Consider the following 20,798-nt stretch of genomic DNA (forward strand, 5'->3'; position numbering starts at 1 on the left):
AGTCATATGTATCTTCAAACTTGAAATTGATCTAGCCTTGCAAGTTATTGCACTAGAAAAATAAAAATGTTTAGGACAGAGCAGTGTTGGCTACACAACGCACCACAACCTGTCAGGTTGCACAGGTGTCGCCAGCCTGTTGAGGGTTCCCTGTGGGCACAGCAATGTAGATCGGCATTCCTGTGCCAGGAGGATCAGTGCCAGAGTAGTGTCACAGCATGCATTTCCTGACATAATGCTGAACGCGACAGAAGAAGGCTATGATGCCCCTCTCTCCGATTGCATAAAGCCATTTTGACCATGATGGAACTATGACATTGACACAACACTACAACCCTAAAAATGTATAGTAGTAACATTTTACAGTGTCATTGCAACTGATGGGTAGCAGAACTGAACAGACAGCCCACTTACCAAGCAGAGGCTAGTGCTGCCATTGTTACAGCAGAAGCCGTTTAGTTTGCCATTGCAGATACAGATATCGAATGGACTTTGAGCTTCTTCAGACTGCCACATTTATTCTGGTAACAAAGGAAGCATCTTCAGCTACAGCTGAAGGTAAGAGGGCAGGAAGAACTTCACTGTTCTTGAGGATCAGGGTGCTGTAAGGTTACAATGAAGTTTGTTGTTTTTTATCTTGAAGCATGTGCATTTGGAGAGAGCAGTGCAAGGTGGAGATGCTAGCATATTGCATGTAGCCCAAATGGTACAGTATCTGTGACTGATCCCTGTCATATGTATACAGATCAGTGAGATAACTGTTGGAGTCCTCTAGTCATATTGATGTTGACAAGTGGTGGTGGTGGTGAAATTGGAGAAGATGAACGTGAAGCCATGGTGGTTAAGCAAGCAGACGAGCCTGGTTGGCAGCTAAGTCAGACTCCAGTGTCGTGAATACATGTATGTTTGCTTTAGACTACTTGTTTTGCATGTAGGTAACTATCAAAATGGCCAAAACAGCTGCAATGTGTGTCCTCCGCCCCTACTCAGAAAAAACAAATTGTTTTGTGCTAGCCTAGGCCAGGGGATACATGGGGCAGCCAGCCTGGAACATCAGGCTGTATGCTTGTATTCAGGGTTTTGTTTTGCCCTCTCAATTTATCCCTTATTTTCAGTGTTTTCCTCAGGATTTAAGCTTGATTGCCTTTGCAGTGAATTCCCTGAGGTTTGACTCTGGCTATTCCTGTAATTCTATCACTGTTTGAAGGAGTAATTTATTTTTCTGCTTATCCAAATCTTCTTTAGGCCAGTGCAAGGACTTAATTAATTTCCTTCCCCCAGTCTAAAAATGCACAGTACTCTGTTTCCTTTCCTTTTGTTCACATAGTCCATTGAGTTCTGCTTGCTGTTCTGTGTTCCACTAAATATCAGCTTTGGCCAGCTTGAAATTGACAAGGACAGCTTCTTCAAGGGAATATCTGCTTCCTTTCCTGTCTCCAAAAGCAGATAATGGAAGTTTTGTGAGTAACTGCAGCAATGTCTAGATATAACCTTCAGTTTTTGTTTAACATATATTATGCCTTTATCAGTTCAGTTGTGCACATCTTATATGTATAATTCAGCACATCTTAGAAGTAGCCACCACTTGTCCAATAAGGCTGGATTTGAAAATTGCAATTGTTTTGCTTGGTTACACCTGTTTCTGCAAGCAAATCATCAAATTAAGGCTGAAATCTATACACACTTAACCAAGATTAAGTTCCACTGAACTCAGTAGTGCTTACTTTTGAGTATGTGTACAAGCCTATACTTGCCTAATCACATTATCAAAATTTGCATCAGATAAATTCAGTGACTGCAAATCTGGCTGAATAATTTGGGTTTTTCAAAAAACTGGGAGTATGACCCTCCAAATGTACTTTTAAAAACACATTAAAAAAAAAAGAGGAGAAATTGTAATCAACATATGTGAAGAGGGAGGTACTGGAACTTCTGAATATTTTATTTATATTTCTTGTTTGTATTTTAGATATTTCATTGCTTTATTATTGTAGCCTGCCCATAATACCAAGGATAAGGTAAAATAGGTGAACATTGTTATGGACTAAGCATTCCTTCATTTAGTGAATTGAAATTTAATTTTCCAGGTAGATCAGCTGATGTTTCATTAACAGGAGCTAATGTGGCTGATAGTCAGTTGGAATGGGTATCTCTCTTGGAGGAGGGGATATCCCTCCAGATGAGAAGAGTGGTGTGGGAGATGGGGAGAGACAGCGAGAATGCAGTTCACAGTTTGGGGAGTCAGGTCCATTATAGCCTAGGGCCCATTTTATGACTGCAGGAGCTTTACACTTCCACAATCTGCTATAAACAGAATTAAACTGATTCCACATTCCACATGATTCTAAGTATACATACACTAATTGGATGGAGTTTTGTTTCACTTGGTAGCGCAGGTTGATCTCTCAACCAAAGCAACAACTCTTATTCATAATATGTAACAGTCTTTCTGGTCAAGCCAGCCTGTTGTGACAAGTGGTGGTTTTACGTTGATTTCAGTCCCAGTAGTAATTCTGGAGTAGCTAGACCCATGTGACTTGTACAATGTCAGGGCGTGGAGAAAAGTAAAGACCACACCAAGCTAGTCCTGATCTATTTAACTCTGCTCTGGATCCATTTCTTTTGTGACACAGTGTTTGGAGAGTGGGGAAGGTTGCTTTATAGACAGAGGGCTTGTCCACATTTGAGCATTATTTAGCTGTTCCCCTCATTTGAATTAGACTTGAGTAGTTCACACCCACATGTATTTGGACTTGTATATGAGGAGCAACATTGGTCTTTTGTGTTCCTACAAGCAGGTGCTCCTTTTTGTATTTGTCCTTGCCTTCTAAATTGTTGATTCTATTATGTCAACTAAGTACCAATAGGGCATGTGCAAAAATAGTTGTGCGCACCTTCTTTTGTTTGCTTGCTTGTTCTTAAATCCCCCCCCCCCAAAGACGTGTGCAAAAACACACAGTCATACCATTCTAAATTTGCTTGTTAAATTTTCTCTGTTTTGTGCAAATCTGAGCGATAACCTGAAGTGCCCTTTTCTGGAAAAGAAATTAAAGCCATTGTAAATTCTCAACATACACTTTTCGAATTATACTGCCCAATATATCCAGTGCAGAAATTTTTAATGTGGCCCGCTTGTCTAGTTTTCTGGTTTAGTGCAAAGCTGCATTATCAAAAGAAATAAAGATCCTCCATTCAGGAGTGCACTAGAAATTGTTACAAGGACCGATGGGAATTAAATAAAAGCAGTGAAGGAGTAGTGGGCATGGAAAGGGGAGTAGAAGAAAATGACAATTGATCCACCTACCAAGAAACACCAAAACAAATTGTCTGCAACCCTGTTTGGAGCCCAATTTCCCCCATTTTTTTGGATTATATCAAACCAAGAAAACCCAAATTTGCAGGAGGAAATCACTGAGGTTGATGTTGGTTGAGGGTAATGTCATGCGGCCTATGCAAATTAATGAGAATGCAAACAGCTGACAAAACACAGTAAATTCCAGTGGACAAGCCCAGATAATATATATGATACATCTTAATTGGGTGTAATAAAATGCTGTAACCTATGTGATATATTTGTCAAAAAGAAATTAGTTCATAGTGGAGTAAGCAAAAGTATTGCAGATTTTCCTGATTTATATAATTCTAAGTGACTATTATGATGCATTTTGAAAGCATTGTTCATATCACTTTTTAATATTTTACAGAAACTGTATAATTCTAAGTAATAATTCACTGGTGATACATTGTAAATGACTACTTACATGAAAAGGAAGATCTAGCATTATATTATTTTCACTGTAATTGCAACACATTTCATTGTCAAAGTCTTGTGGCACTGTCAATTCAGTATATGTTGATTCATTTTAGTAATACCTGTCCATAAAATAAATACCAATGGGATTCCAGTACATTATTCACTAAAATATTATGCGGCAGCTTTTAAGTTTTGATTGTGAATAGCTCAAAACCAGAAGGTTAAGATGATACAGGGACAGGATATTAATGATGTGAAATACTCCAAGTTACATAGCAACCAGACCTTGATCAGGAGTAGTGTGAAGAAATCGGCAAAAGGTCTCCAACTACAAATATGAAAATTGCAGTATTGAAGCTGAACTATGTGAGAAGACTAAAATGCCAAAAGAAATAGTTCTTCATTTCATCCTTAAAAGAGAGCATTCTTCTAATTCAGTTTAACGTATAAAGCAGTATTAAACTCCAGGCAGGCTACAGCTGTGTTGTCAAGAGATCTGCTAATTCACCTTTAGTATGTGAAGTGTTATTGGATTGTGTGTATTTTTCTGGGAATATTCTCTGCATATGATATTCTTGTAATGAATATCAACAACATTTTGCTGTTAGTGTTTTACAAAGATCAGCTGTATACAAGTGAATAGTATTGGTAAAAAGATGGATTTAGGTGAAGGTCCTCTGCATGTGACCTCCCTCATGTTGAGATTTTTTGTGTATGTGAAGGAAGGACCAGAAGGTTTGATAACCATCTCTAAAAGTTATTTGCTTGGATGGGTGCCATAGAACTTAGGAGAAATACTTTCCTGTGTCATTTGAGGCAGCTAAGATAAGGATATCTTTGTGCTGGTCAACAGACAGAGTGTGGAAAGTGTGCAAAGCACTTACAGCTTACTACCTTTTGATCCTGACATTGCTACTGTTAACTTTGTATTCCCGCCAGTGTGGTACAGTGTTGGACTAAACTCGCACTTCAGTCCAAATCTCAGACAAATTCTGTTAGCCTGAGTTATCTCACTTGATAGTTTCATGTATAAAAGGAAAGGGGGGGAAAGGAATCATGTATTACCTGAGCTGCTTGGAAGATGGGAACATAATGGTGTTTTAATATGTGTATTAAAGCGGCTTCAAATGAACTTTCTACATCTAAGTGCAGAGAAGCTGATGAAACTTGTACTTCCTTGGCTGATATGCAATTTGTTTGGGGGGAGGGTGTTACAATGCTTGCAGGGGTGCCATCTTGAGCCCCAGATTATGGGCACCCAATGGCACCCGTGGTGTAATGTGACTCATGACATCATGAGGTTATGTTACATCAACCTGCCCGGCAGCGCTTCTGAGGTTTGGCAGTGCCTCCAACGTGATCTCTGAGGCCTTGTGGGACCTTGGAGATCATGTGCAAGGCCTCACTAGACCTCCAATGCGACTTCTTGTTTGTACCAGAAGTTGCGTCGGAGGCCTGGCAGAACCTCCAGCGTTGCTTTGGAAGTCGCGTTGGGCCTCCAGCGTGACTATCAGTACGAACAGGAAGTTGCATCAGAGCCCACACAGTGGGTGTCAACCACCCACAAAAAAAAATTGTGGGTGCCTGAGCCCCCAGGGCCCCCTATAGTTGGTGCCTATGGATGCTTGTGTAAAATATCAGGAATTCTGAATTCTTCATCTCAGGTTAAAAGCCAAGCCAAATAAGAAACCATGTCTAAGCCTGCTTGAAACTTTCTAGTCTCAAATCATGTATAATTATTATACTATTGCTCCCTCCATCCCTTAAAAAAAAAAAAAGAGCCTATTGTGGCATGACTGGTGTAGGGGACTCAATTTTCTCTTGCTGCCTGAGCCAAGGGATTATGTGATCTTTTGCACTGATGCCAGGAGGCCTGATCTTGTATTCTGCTGACAGTGAGCAGGATGGAAACCCACAAAAAGGATGCAAACCTGCTTTGTCTTGTGATTTTCCCCCTCAGCATTGCTTTAACGTACTCTTCAAGTAGGTGCATTGACATGGAACAAATATGCAATGAGGACCAAATATGAATCTTCCTCACAACTCAATGCTCTTCGAAATCTACTGATTTTTCAATGCAGCCTTTTGGCTACAGGAAGGCCTGGGTAAGATATTAGTTCGGCAACATGACCTGAAGGTCAATAAATGCAGGCTCTAGTGGATTAACTGAGAAAGTACATTCTATCCTTCAGTAAAAATGCCTTGCTTCGTCCTGCTTCTGATTAAAACTGTAAGGCTGTGACTTCTAGCACTTCGGTTGATCCTCTTTGGTATTATGAGAAGACAGACTCCCTCTCTCACACATTCATTCAGGTATTAGTGATGTGCAAACACCTTGGCTCACCTCAATTTTACAGCTCACTTTTTGCAGTCTTTCTGTGGAAGTGTTGAAAAAAAGCACCTAGAGTCCTTTTGGGTACTTACAAAAAGATTACATAAAACAAGTGGACAAATCTTTTCCCCACAGCCTTACTTCCCATTATTTATATGGCAATTAACTGTCATAGGCTGCTTGTGTTGAAAGATTATCTGCCACAGATTTGCAATTTGGCCTTGTACACATTACCTCCCAATATGTGACAGAAGCATGAGTTGGAGGACCTCCAGTGGAAACTGGTCCAGTAAGGCAAATGATCTCACTCTGCTCTCCACCAGCCACCACCTGCATGCTTACATACAACCAGTCCAGGGAAAGCACTGGTTGTTAGATTTCTCCACATTGGTCTCAGTATTGTATCAACTGGGAGGAAGATTGTGCTCTGAACCTTTGCCTGCCTACCCACCCATTTGCTCCCAGGCTACTGCACTTCTCCTCTGGGCAACTCAGAGGGCCCTTGGTCCACTCTAGATAAACAAACACAGAACCTTAGAGCAGGGATGAGAAACCTGTGTCCTTTCAGCTATTGCTGGATGACAGCTCCCATCATCTTTTGACCACTGGCCACCCTGGCTGGGGCTGATGGGAACTGGAGTCAAGCGACATCCAGAGGGTGACAGGTTGTATTCCAACTTCAAATAATGTAAAAACGAATTCCACCAGTCCACCCACATAATAAAAACCAAGATCCATTTCAGCCATTCATGACTGAAATTGGAAAGCAAGGAAAACAAAACATTACTTTCTGATTTGTTTTCCATGCATAATGGAAGCAACTCATGATATGTGAAAGCATTTTTATGCTTTTCAAAACACACATTGGACACAAGGAATATTTTGTGCAACTATGTAATAAAAATGGTAAGCAGAACACCAACTTTCTAACACACACACACACACACACACACACACACACACACACTCTAAACATATGGTTTGTGAAACAAAAAACTAAGTACTTTTAAGAGTGAAATATTCCTGTGTGAAAAAATAGAAAATCAACCCTAAGCACTCCTGATATGTCAAACAGCTAATTGAACCATAAACAAAATAATTCCAGTATGTTTAACAAACAAGATTAATAATACATTAGATTTTTTTTAAAAAAACAAAACATGCCAATATCATCTATGGCTACAGTTCCATGCAACTACTCCCTAAGGCTGCAATTCCATGTGCATTTGCTGGGCGTATCTCCTGTTAATAAAATCAGTGGGGCTTAGTGCTGCGTAAGCATGCATAGGCTAATGTAACAAAAGTCTTAAAGAGGCCCCATATATTTCAATGGTACATATTTGGGATTATTTGAATGTAAATTATTTTAGGTATGTTGCTGAACTAAACTGCATCACAGCACAGTGACTAATTTCAGAAAACCTGGTGTGATTCACCCAGTCTTTGCTGTGAAAATAATCTCTCTTAGTCGTGGCTGACAGAGGGAATTCCATCCTCTTCTGTGTCTTTCTTTTACTTTTAAAGCACGTTGGAAGCACATTCCCACTCAAAGAATTATGGGTACTGTAGTTTCTTAAGGGTTGCTGGGCATTTTAACTCTGTGAGAGGTAAACTACAGTGCCCAGAATTCCTTGAGGGGGGAAATGTCTTTTGAATGTGCTTTAAAGGGTCGGTGTGTATACAGCTCTCTCTCTCTCTCTCTCACTCACACACACACACACACCCCTATTCTCCATGATCTTTTCTGACTATGAAATGCCTTTCCAAGATGATAATCCTTTTTGATAATGATATATAGCCATCTGAATGGCTAGAGGAGTACTTATCTTCCCAACTAATACAAATCAGTAAAAGTCTTTTCCTTGTGTAGGGTCGTGGGGGTGGGGGATAAATTTCAAAATTGCCAAGTATGAATATTGACAAACACAGCATCTGACATTTAATATCTTATAACTATTTGTATTAGAACTCTAGAATAGAAAGTTGACATTTCTCCAGTGTGTTTGCCTTGACCCCGCCCCCCCCCCATGGAAAGCTATTATTAACAACAGATTTGCTTTATCTGTGCAATATTTCCAGGATAGTGATCTACGTCTAGCTTAAAGTACAGTTCAAATTAGTATTATTTATGAGACACAAGTATTTCAGCAGTAAGAATTCTTGAGAGCACAAGGGAGAAAATATTCCCCATCCTCCACCCCGCCTGAGTACAATGGCTTGGATCCTAAGTTGCTCTTCTGGGGCTGCAGAAAGCTACAATGGGAACAGAACAGTAGGAAACCCTTGTTCCCAGTAATCCCATGGATCTTTGAAGTAAAACTAAGATCCAAACATACATTTATATGTTTATTATTTGTTTTGCCGATTAAAAAACCCCACAAAATTCATTACACACAAACAATGCATATTGTAATTGTTAGATATATATACATTGCACCTTCATTTATCTTTTTAAAAATAATATTTTAATTAAAACGCAACTTCATTTATATAACCATGCATCTAGGAATAGGTGCAAATGGGCCCCCTGTAATGGGCATCGTAAAACTGTCACCTTTAGCTAATTAAATAATCTATGGCCTTTTAAACTGTGGGAGGGTGGGGTTATTGTTTTCGTTTGTTACAAAATTGTGTATTTTTGTGTTTTTATGCTGTAAACTGCCCTGTGGTCCTCTGATGAAGGGCAGTATGGAAATTTAATTAATAAATAAAATCATGATAATAACGCTAAACTTTATTATAATAAAAGAAGAATAGATAGTTCATGCCTTTTCTTTTTCTTCTTCTTTGTTTTCTGAAGCCACCACTTGGAACAGGTCCATGCAGTTATTAAAGCAAGGACAGCAGCAGAATGCAAACACTCATGAATATGAACCTTAGCCACCTTTTAAAGATTCTGAGAATATTCTAGTGAGCTAATAATTTGCAAGGTGGTTGGCATCTGAAGCTATTTTAAGAAAGGAGAGGTTTATGTGTTTGCATTATAAGCTGGAACTTCAAAGTGCTCATCTGAAACCATCAAAATGATCTCTCTCTTTGCTGATATTTTGATAAAGAGTTTTAGACATGTTTTATACACTTTGAGAAAGCCGTAATAGCACTCATTATAAAAGTATCATTGTGGGCAATATAAAAGTTACGATTAGAATTATGAAACAATCATCTTAAATTGTTCACTTTACTTGCTTTAAAAAGAAAAGTACAGTATCATTTGTGATCCTTTACAGTTATTGCAAAATTACATTTTGGATGTTCACCTTTACTTCCTAAACTTCCCTAAACTAATTTTGTTGCAGATTGTTTTTGGTTTTGTAATCATTTGATCCTCCTGTGATTTGACATTTGAATTACTTTTTATTTTTTGGGGGGGTGTAATTTTTGTGCCCCTGGTTCCATTGCAACTGCTTGAGAGTAAATAGTTTGACACAGCTGGTATTGAATGCTGTTGTGGCGCTCATCCAACCTCCCAATAGCAGAGTCAGTGTTGCTTACTGGAAGGAAAAGGCAATGGGCGGAGGAATCAGTGTGGGGCAAATACAGCACTGGAGACAATCTGGTGCGCCTCCTGCTGTGCTTTCACCATGCCAACTCCCTTGCCACCTGGCCCTTCTCCTTCTTGGTAAGCAGCAGCATTTCAGTTTTCAGGTGAGCACTGCTACCCTCACTGTTAAGTTGTGGGTGAACATATCAGATGACACGATTCTTGAAACAGCTCTTGTTTATTCACAGGCCAGAACAGAACTGAACTGAAGGGTTCAGCCAGCCTGCTTATATAGAGCTCCACTACAATGCAACAGTAACCATTTTCTGTAACTATCCAATCACTGAACGTCACTTTCAATCCCTTATTTGCATATGTGAACCTGAGTGAAAACTATCTACAGTATCCTCCTGCTGGCCCAGGGTGAGAACTTCAGTACATAACACCCACCATGCTGTCCACCACTGGACACAAAATAATACACTGATTCCTATTTCCAGGTCAAGGTCAGATCGTACACCCAAAGAGTCAAGTGGAGAAGCTTTTCCTGTGTAGCTTTGGGTGGTGGTATATAACTTGAATGCTCCATTAAAAAACCCTAATAAAAACCCTCTCTGCATATAGAAAGCTACTGTGCCAGGAAGAAGGCTTAGCATAGCCTTTTCTTCTACCACAAGGAGTTTCCCACACCTAGGTGGGAGCATTCAAAGGTTTCGTTCTTCATCACAGCCTGAAGAGATGCAATCCGGAGGGCGGGGGGAGCTTTACAACTTGATTCTGCTGATTTGATTGTAATCAGGAAAAGGCCACTGTGCTAAGTACCATACTTGGTAAAAGTCCTTCTGAAGTCAGTGGCATATATATCCAGCATATATCCTTCCTTCTAATTGTTTTCTGATAATTCTCCCAATGACAGAATTTAGATTAAGGCAATTTTATGTTGTATCACTAGTCTAGAGATAATTTTACAAGCCAGAACCTAGGCACTCTTAAATTATTTGGATTATGGAGGAATCTGGATCACTGATACCAGTGGGGCACTCATCAAAACCTATGTATTTATGGCTGAGACCATCGCCTAATCATTATTAATCACACCCTGCTGGAAGAGTTTATGGGATAACGAAGGGAAAGCCCCAATATATGTTAAACATGTAGACATTCTTCTATATCTTCCTCTGCTATAGTAAAGTAGTTGTTTAGAAACTGTGATGCTTTCTGTTACACTAAATAAATACCTTACCATTCTTCACGGCCAAAGATGTTGGACAGATACCCATTCCCCAAAACACTTTTCAGAGAAGACCTGGTGAAGAAGGTAGTCAAGTCGAGGTGACAAGAAATGAAGTTAAAGAACTAATTGATGAATTAAAAATTAACAAGTCACTGGCTTTGGACAGCATGCACCAGAGAGTATTTAAGGAACTCAAGTGTGAAATTGGCAGTAGATTCAGGGGACAGGCAAAAAAAAGTACTTCTTCACAAAGCCTGTAATTAATCTATGGAAGTTTCTGCCACAAGTTGTAATGATGGCCACTTATTCAGATGGCTTTAAATTCATGGAGGACACATCTATCAGTGGTGATTAACCAGGACAGTTAAATTGACTGCTTCCAAATGCCAACCGGGGGTGGAGGGGGGACAATGGGGAAGGGATGTTGCCACCATTCTCTGGTTGTGGGCATTCTAGAAATACCTAGTTGGTTATTGTTGGAACCAGTATAGAATCATAGCATTAAAGAGTTGGAAGACACCATGAAGATCATCTAGCCAACCCACTGTGAGAACAGTGAAAACAGGATGCTTGGACTTTAAGAGTTATGATCCAGAATACTCTTCTTGCGTTCTTAATGATCCTATTAGCACAATATTGAATTCGACTGTGTTTTCTTTGCTAAGTGCTTTAAAAATATTTAAGATTCGTTATGCCAACACCTGAAGGGTTTTTTTTTTTTTTTATGCAGCCAATAAGTAGTTTTCGTAACAAAATGTAGCAGCCGAAGTGCAAATCAATCTGTGTATATTTCTTTAAAGGTGGTGAGTATCCTGTATTATATAATAAAGCTGCTATTTAAGGCAAGCTTCTTCCGAAGTACAGCTGTAAAGTGTGTGTTCAATGAAGTTTTCTATGAAAACATCTAATCAAGACAGTTTAATTGGCTGCAATTATGTATATTCTGATGCTTTTGGTTATCTTCAAGATAAAATATGACATTAATGTTATTTCGGGAAAGTAGATCTAATTGCATTATTGTTTGTTTTGTTTACTGCCATCACCAGATGAAAAACAGCCATTTTGCCAAGTAATGTGGGCACTATCACATTAATTAAGTATATAAGGCTGTGATGTATGTGTTGAAGTTGAAAAACATAAAAATAGTGTTGCTTGAATTAAATTGATGAATCTTTACACTTGACTGTATACATTTCCTGCTGTTTCCATTCTCATTCTTGAGCAGAAATGAGAGGCAGGCCTTCATTTCAGATTTGCTTTGCTGACTTTGTAGTTTTTCACATCATGCACAGTTAAGCTAGCAGGGCCTATTGGAGCACATCGTGTGTTGTAGTGCCCATGGCGAAGATGTCCCAAACTCCAGTGTGGTGCTCTATGTAGGGACTGTAATATTGACATGTGTGGGGTAGAGGTTAGAGTGTTGGACTAAGACCAAGGAACACGGGATCCTAGTCTCCATTCAGCTATGAAGCTCATTGGGTGATCTTGGGGCAGTCACTGTCTCTCAGCCAAACCTACCTTACAGGGTTGTTGTGAGGATAAAAGGGGGAGAGGGAGAACCACATATTTCACCTTGAGCTTCTTGCAGGAAAGATGGAATATAAATGTATTAAATAAATAAAACTGAAAAATATGGAATATCCTTACACCGGCAACATGAGTGGCTACTAGGCACATGTGACACTGGAGAAGCTTACAAACACAATCCCACATGTGCAATGCCCCTACATGGAAACAGTTTTTTTTACCATCCATGGGGGTCAGGGCATAAAGCATGAAGAGGTTGTTTACTGCTTTAGACAGGGATATAATTTTTAATTATATTTGTTTACATATATAGCACTTTATTCTAATATTCAAAAGTGTTTCACATTATAGTGTCTCAGTAGTCCTTAACGCGGGTGGTGCTGTAGTCTAAATCACTGAGCCTCTTGGACTTGCCGATTGGAAGGTCAGCAGTTTGAATCCCCTTGACGGAGTTAGCTCCCATCGCTCTGTCTCAGCTCCTGCCAACCTAGCAGTTTGAAAACATACCAGTACAAGTAGATAAATAGGTACCATTGTGGTAGGAAGGTAATTGGCATTTCCGTGCGCTCTGGCTTCCACCACAGTGTTCCGTTGCACCAGAAGTGCTGGCCACATGAACCCGGAAAGCTGTTTGTGGACAACCGCCAGCTCGCTCGGCCTGAAAGTGAGATGAGTGCTGTACTCCATAGTCGCTTTTGACTGGACTTAACTATCAAGGGGTCCTTTACCTTTACCTTTTACCTTTTAGAACTTAACAACAATCCTGTAAGATATGTCAGTATTTATCCCCATACTGCAGATAGAAAGGCTGGGGCTGAAAAATACTTTAAGACTTCCTAATGAGGCTAAGGCAGCACTTCACATCTCATGTCACACCCTCTTCACCAATGCGCTGTACCCAGGCATAGTATTAGCAATGTCTGCTAAGCATCACACTCCTACATCACTGAACTCTCAGAACTATACATAAGCTTCCTGGAAGCTTAGATTGGTCTAGCTTGCACCGCTTATATAGCACCATCTTGAGAGATTGATTCAACCTGACAATAGCTTGATAATTAGGAATGCTCTCAGGGCCAATTCACACAACCTTTGGGGCATGTAGCCAGCCACTTTCCCCCCCTCGGGGCTGACATTTTCATCAGCCTGGATTCCAGCATGCTCTTGTTAAAGCGGTCATCCAAACACTGTCATAAGCACAAATTCTTATTCATCATCATTCTGAAAACAAAAACAACAATAAAATCTGTTTAGCAGCAGCATGCTGTATCGGGGGGATTGAGAGATTCGATGACTGCTTCACCAGGGGCATACAAGAATTCAAGGTGACAGAAAAGGCCACAGCTAGAAAGTAGGTGGTCAACAATGCACTGAAAGGACATGTAAATCAATGCTCACCAGCACAGCACAATGTTCTCATGCTCTCCACATAATAAGCACTAGAGTGGCATTGGAGGCCACCACATGGTAAAGTGCTGAATGCATAACTTGCCACATGGCTTGGGTGCTGGGTCTCTATGACATGCCCAGAAAGCCAACCAGTTCACATGAAAGGATGAAGAAGCCACCGTACAGATTCACTTTCAGTTAGTTTCTGCACAACTGAATGGGGTCTTATATAGATTGCACACAAGTGACTTTGCCACACAGTGGCTACTAACAGAGGTGCCTTGAGGCTGGTATGTGTCATATAGTCATGCATCAATAAAGTGAATTTTAGCATGACACCACAACTGATCAGAATTGTGGACACTTAAATGTTAATAAATTGGCCTCACAAGCTTGCTGTTGTAGCTCTAAAATGGCTTTAAATTGGGAGATCAGATGGTCATCCTTAAATATTCCCAACTGTATCTACTCCTAGCATCATGATGTTAGTATTTTTGTTATTAATTTAATTTTTTATGCCACTTTCATTTGACATTGCAAGCTGCTGCCGTTTTTTTGTAAAACAAAACACTATAATTTCAATACAAAATAAAATAAAATAAAAATTCCAGTAGCACCTTAGAGACCAACTAAGTTTGTTACTGGCATGAGCTTTTGTGTGCATACACACTTCTTCAGATACACGGAAACAGAAGTCACCAGACCCTTATATACAAAATAAAACACTAATCAATAGGCTGGGGCTATATGCATCCTATCTTAAATTAACGCTGGATTGTAGTTTTTATTGTTATACAGTCATTTTTTTGTTTTCTATTGACCCTTGGCTGTCATCTGCATTTCTTCCTTTCATCTTGATTGGCCTCCATCACACAGATTACTTTTCAGAAAGAGCTGCTGCATTTTTAATTTCACATCAGCCAAGACTGATGCCAAGAAGCTCCACCACCTACCTTTGGTCAATAAATATCATTACTGCAAACAAGCATGAATTGGAAGAGCAGAACAAATCAAGAAGTGCTTTTGACAGGCTTCCCTGGCAGTGTAGGAGGATATTCTACAATTCTAAAAATAGCTTCAGCAGATTTCATAGACAATTTGCAATGTCTCCGTAAGGCCTCCCTACAAAAGATAGTCCCAGAGCCCACATCCTGAATCTGACACATGACTTATAATATTAACCTTCTTGAGCAATACATTATCTTCATTTTGTTTTCAGCTGAGGAACGGAACAGTAATCAAGAACCATGATCAACATAGTTTTTCTTCCTTTCCTCAGCAGATGATCCTTAGACTTCCATAAGTGCCTTGGAGCTCCACAGCCAACTGAATCACTGCAACTTCCCCAAATGAGTCCTCTTCACAATGCCAGTGTGTCTGCCCTTTTCTCTGCTGATCCAAATGGTTGCCAGTCCCCCAGTCCTGATTAGCATATCTGCTTGAACTTCATTGTCAACTTTACAATTTCACCTCCATTTTGGATCCCTGCACAATCATTTCAGTTCAAACATCTCCATTGACACCTTGTCTAGAAATGGAAAATTGGATGGCCTGGGATCAATTAAATGTGCAAAAGTGGACCCTGGCATGTCCATATTAGATTTGTTTGCCCCCAATGCCCACCAGCTGCCTCTGGTGTTGTTTTTTTAGGGCTGCACAGCCTCCAGACTTAGTGAGCATATTCCAAACTTCAATATGTTAGCTCTTGCGGGATACATTTAGTACCAATTTACAAATTTGTAATACTATGGTTAAGAACACATATTCCACAGAATCTTTACTGGTTTATCACACCTCTATTATTATGGAGCCTGACCGACCACTCATGGAGACCTAAGAAAATTTACTTCTGGCCTTCAGCTAAGTCTTCTTCTTCTTCTTCTTCTTCTTCTTCTTCTTCTTCTTCTTCTTCTTCTTCTTCTTCTTTGACAATCACTCATAGCCAAGTAAGCTAGTACATGGGTCGGCAAACTAAGGTCTGCGGGCTGGATCAGGCCCAATTGCCTTCTGGATCCGGCCCACGGACGGTCCAGGAATCGCCACGTGGATTGCTAGTGCGCGTGTTCTTTCCCTCTTCCTCACACGGCGGTGGCGGTGCCTCCTCCCTCCCTCCCTCCTCCTGGCTTCTCCCCACCCTGCCTAGAGGAGGAAGGGGGCTGGGCTTTGTTGGTGCCAGCAGCAGCAGCACTCAAACGGCCGCCATTTTAAGCAGCCCCCTTCTGGAGCCCTTTCGTGAGCCACTCATTGCCCCTCCACCGCTACCACTGCCAGCCCCTGCCACTCACAAGACACAGGTAAGCAGCCACCGGGGCTTGTCCGGTGCTGTGGAGAAAAGAGGGGAGAGACAGTGGGGGGGGGCTTATAGTCCCCCCCACAAGGTCTGAGGGACAGTGGACCGGCCCCCTGCTGAAAAAGTTTGCTGACCCCTGATAGATTAGCCCTAACAATATGAAAGCTGGCCACACCTGTTATGTGGAAAGACTCATCCTAATTCAGCTAACATGATTCATGCATTTTGAAATTATGAACACAAATTAGCTGCACATCCAAAATGAGGATGCAGACTGCACTGCATTACTTTGACTGAGATGCACATTCTAGTCTGTATACACATCCTCATTCCTAGCCACATGCAGCTACTCATACAGTAGCACCGTGCATTGGGACCAGTGCTTTTGGGGACTGGGGCTACTGAGTGCTTCAGGCCTAATTGGCACTTAAATTTAATTGTACTGACAGAATGTGTGAAACGTATGAAGCCTCCCATTTTAGTAATGCAGCATGGTAATAACATTGTGAGATTCTTCTTCTTTGTTGCAGATTATTATATTTGGTGACATTTTCAATGCCATTTGAAAAGTACTTTAAAAAACCCATTCTGTATTGTTACGTGCAAATAACTTCTTAAATAAAACTAGCAGTCTGTTTCCCCCGCAATGTAATACATTTTACTGCTGCAAAAGCAGAGAAGCTACAGAACATCCATGTTTCTTTTAAAGCAGGCTTCTTCAAATGGTGATAGGAACGTCAACAGAAGGCGATGCAAAATGTATTACAGCTATTCATCATATTCGGCTGATGTTCCCACTCTGCCAATAATTTAATTAATCAGTTTGGATAGAAACAACTTATTCATTCATGCACAGTGTCACCACGCCTGTGCCAGACTGTTGGTATTCTATTGTTTAGACTAAATTAGCTGTAGGAGTACCAATCACAGATATTCCATCAGCTCCTCTGGGAAACAGCTTGACAGCATAATGGATGTCAGAGGCAATATAAATGTTCTATCAAGTCAGCAGTGCCATGTATGAAGACTACGCTGTTCTGACCCACCTGCAATTGGACACCCATGAAGCAAGGCAGGCCAGTGATGCCAGCACCATGGAAAGCTCCCAGTGAGCAACTTACTCCAGCAAAGGCTGGAGGTGGACTGAGCTTTAAAGTCATTTTATTTATATGAGAATTTCCCCACCTATCTAATGAATACACGTCACTCAAGGTGGCTTGCAACAAATCGGATTACATATCCACAACAAAACTTCAGTTTTGTTTTAATACACATTTAAACACACAAAAAATGATAGAGGCAGGTTGCATAGATAAAACAATCTATCCAGATGAAATGTCAGCTGCTCAGTAAGACAAAATTGAATTGTTGGGTAGCTGTTGCAGGATCTCATGGGCATATGATCCCATCCAACTGATGTTTTCAAAGATTCTTCAAAGATGTCCGCATAGAGAGTGTGCTGGAGTAATCCAGTCTTACTGTAATGAATGCATGTGCTTCGATAACCAGATCTCATCTCCTCAGTAATGGGTGTAGTTAGTGCACCACCTTAAGCTGGGCAAATTGGTTCCAAGCCATCACTGCCAGCGGTGCATACAAGTGCAAGGCTGAATTCAATAACACCCACAAAGGATGAACCTGGTTCTTCAAACTGAGTGCAACCCAATACAAAACAGGTTTGTGGGTTTGTTTGTTAATATACTTCACTTCATTCCTTGCCTCCATCTAGCCTACCCTTCCTAAGCTCTGTATAGAAAATGTGAATCCTTAAGAACCAACCTCCTGGCCTGAAGACAAGTGCTTCTGGCAGGTGCTCCCTGTGCCACTGGGCAGGTGTGGGAGGTACAAAACTAAAGTGAATCAAAGGGAAGGTCATGACAGGGGTCCTGGTTCAAATTCTGAAGCCTCCTGACCAGCAGCTCAAGGCTCAGAACCAGGGACATGGTTCTTTGTTCCATCTATCAAAATCCAAAATGGTACCCTTGTTTCTGGTTCTCCAGTATTTTGCTCAGCTAGTCAAAAAGTGAGCATCTCTTATAAGCCTGCTCTAATGGAGAGCACTGAAGCTAAAGGCCTTTATTTCCACCAATTAGCCAAAATTACCCAGATCAGTAATGAATAGCACAAAGTAATTCTTCTTTCTTTGAGCTTTAATGACCAATAAGTGATTACAGAACCTTTGTTAAACATCACTCTTTCAGCTTTCATTTATCCAAGCTATGAGTTCAGGACTTAGCTTTTTTTGCAGTCCAAGTCTAAGAATGTTTATATAAGCCCAATTTGTTAAACACGTGTTTAGGGCTTCAGCTTTAATTGGTCATGGGAGAGTTGACTGCATAACATTTAACGTCATGGTACAGTACTTGGGAGTGACAAAATTCCTCTGAGTCATTCCAACCCAGAAATGAGACTATCGGCCATTCCTTGGCTTACTTACCATGATGCTGTGAAATTACCCACTTTGGGCAGCACATTCCAGAGGAGGCAACCATTCTGCCACTTCCATTTCCATTGTTATGTGTTCTGTAGGATGGTGTTACATGTACACAGCCTACAATCCACAGTAGGATGGTGCTGGCAACTTTTACTTCATGTGCAAAAATATAGAAGCTGCAGAGTTACAGAAAGTGCAACCTACAATTTACTAAAACAAATTGTTTTTAAAGTAGTATGTGCTAACTACCTAGTATCAGACCCAAATCAGTTACACAAGCCCCATCTACCACCCCCATTTAGGGCTGCAATCTTATGCACACTTACGCAGGAACAACTCCAGCTAAACGCAGTGGGTCTTGCTTCCATGTGAACATGGTACACAGGATAGAGCAGCATGTCAGAATGCTACTGCCAATTAAACATCACTCCTGCTAACTCTAATATTGTGCCAAAGATCCTTGGAACTCTTTGGAACACTCACTTTATGAAGAAGAAGAAGAGTTTGGATTTGATATCCTTCTTTATCACTACCCTAAGGAGTCTCAAAGTGGCTAACATTCTCCTTTCCCTTCTTCCCCCACAACAAACACTCTGGGGGGTGAGTGAGGCTGGGAGACTTCAGAGAAGTGTGACTAGCCCAAGGTCACCCAGCAGCTGAATGTGGAGGAGCGGAGACGCAAACCCGGTTCACCAGAAGTGACTCATGGGCACCATAGCTGTCAACTTTTCCCTTTTCTTGTGAGGAATCCTGTTCAGAATAAGGGGATTTCCCTTTTAAAAAGGGAAATGTTGACAGCCATGATGGGCACAAAGATTACAAACAGGGCACGTGCTTGGTTTGCTCAGCTTACGTACCATGCCTGATAAATGCAAATAATATTGTAAATAATTTTCTTCTCTATTACAGAGTATCAAAGTAGGCTACCCTCTTTTTCTGTTTGGGCTTATATGTGCATATGTGTAACAGAGATTGGGGGGGGGGGGATTTCAGAGTACAAAATCTTATCAAATTCATGACCGGAACAAGATGTCGCAAACTAACAAAACAAGATCGATTCTTCTTTCATTGTATATGTTTGTTCCCATAGGGCTGACAGAGGGTTAAGTGCCTGTTTCTCCTGCAGGCTTCCTGTATGGTAAGTCATCAAACATGCTTGACAACAGCCAGAGAAATTGCTGCTCAGAGTTTGAGGCAGCTGCCAGTTATAAATACTAGGTTCCAACAGCTCCATCCCTTGTAAATGACCAGATTGGAAAAGTCACATGCAGCGTAGTAATTGTATGGATGTATTGTATACAAACTGACATTTTATTTCGCAATTGGAATTAGGATTGGACATGTGACTTTGACTTTCAGATCTGGTTTGGTGCTTCATAAATGAATGGCCACCATTGAGAGGATTGAAGCATTAAGAAATATGGTATAATTCTTATCAGAATTAATATAAATGGTTATAGGATTTGATGTTGCTATGGCCCTATCCAGGTTGTGCCCCCAGTGACAGCCTGGCCTACGAGAAGCAAATAGATGCTTTTCCTGAGGCAAGGAATAGTTCAGAAGAAATATCTCGCCCTCTGAAATAAATCCAAACAATTATGTTGTGCATAAGATGAAGAATCAGGAAGGAACGACTCGACCCAGGACCCTGCAGGCCACAATTGCTTCCCTGCGTCACTCTGTTTATTGGGTTTTCTTTTAATCACACAAGCTTGGAGATGTTATACAATTGTGATTGGGGTTTGAAGGCTTGTGGAATTGGAAAATATTGTTCAGTTTATAAATAGAAGCCATACCTTTGTTTCAGCGACAGTGCCTTTTTCAAAGTAACCAGAACTGTCTGAAATTAACAGGCTTTTCATAACTCATTTTGGAGGCTGTCTCTCATCTGGCTCTTTGCCCCAATTTTAGGAACACTGCCTCCAATCACCAGGCCATGGAGCTGACAAGTACTGTGGCGACATGTGTTATTTCCCTCACTACTTCCTGATATGGAGCCATGGTCCTCATTTAGTGTCAAGCTGCACGTTCCCCCCCCCCCCCTATGAGGCCTCAAACTAATTGGAGTATATACAGTTCAATCTGTGGAGCAGTCAGGCCCAGATACAATTAGATTGCTCAAAACAAAGCTGCAGATCTGAACAGCACAGAGAGAGGAAGAGAGAGCATAGATTAATTCAAGCTTCTTTCCAAATAAGGTTGGGTAAGGTTTTTCTGTGGCTGATTTCACAAGAGGCAGGGTGGTCATGTGTCCTACTTCACAGAGGACAGTCCTTTATTTGAAAGGCTGTCAGAGGCAGAAGACAATCTTCTGTTTGAAGCAGTCCTCTATTTGAAGGCCTGTCCAGGTCCAATCT

This window comes from Podarcis muralis, chromosome 3 (assembly GCF_964188315.1).
Source record: "Podarcis muralis chromosome 3, rPodMur119.hap1.1, whole genome shotgun sequence".
In the NCBI taxonomy this organism is placed as follows: domain Eukaryota; kingdom Metazoa; phylum Chordata; class Lepidosauria; order Squamata; family Lacertidae; genus Podarcis; species Podarcis muralis.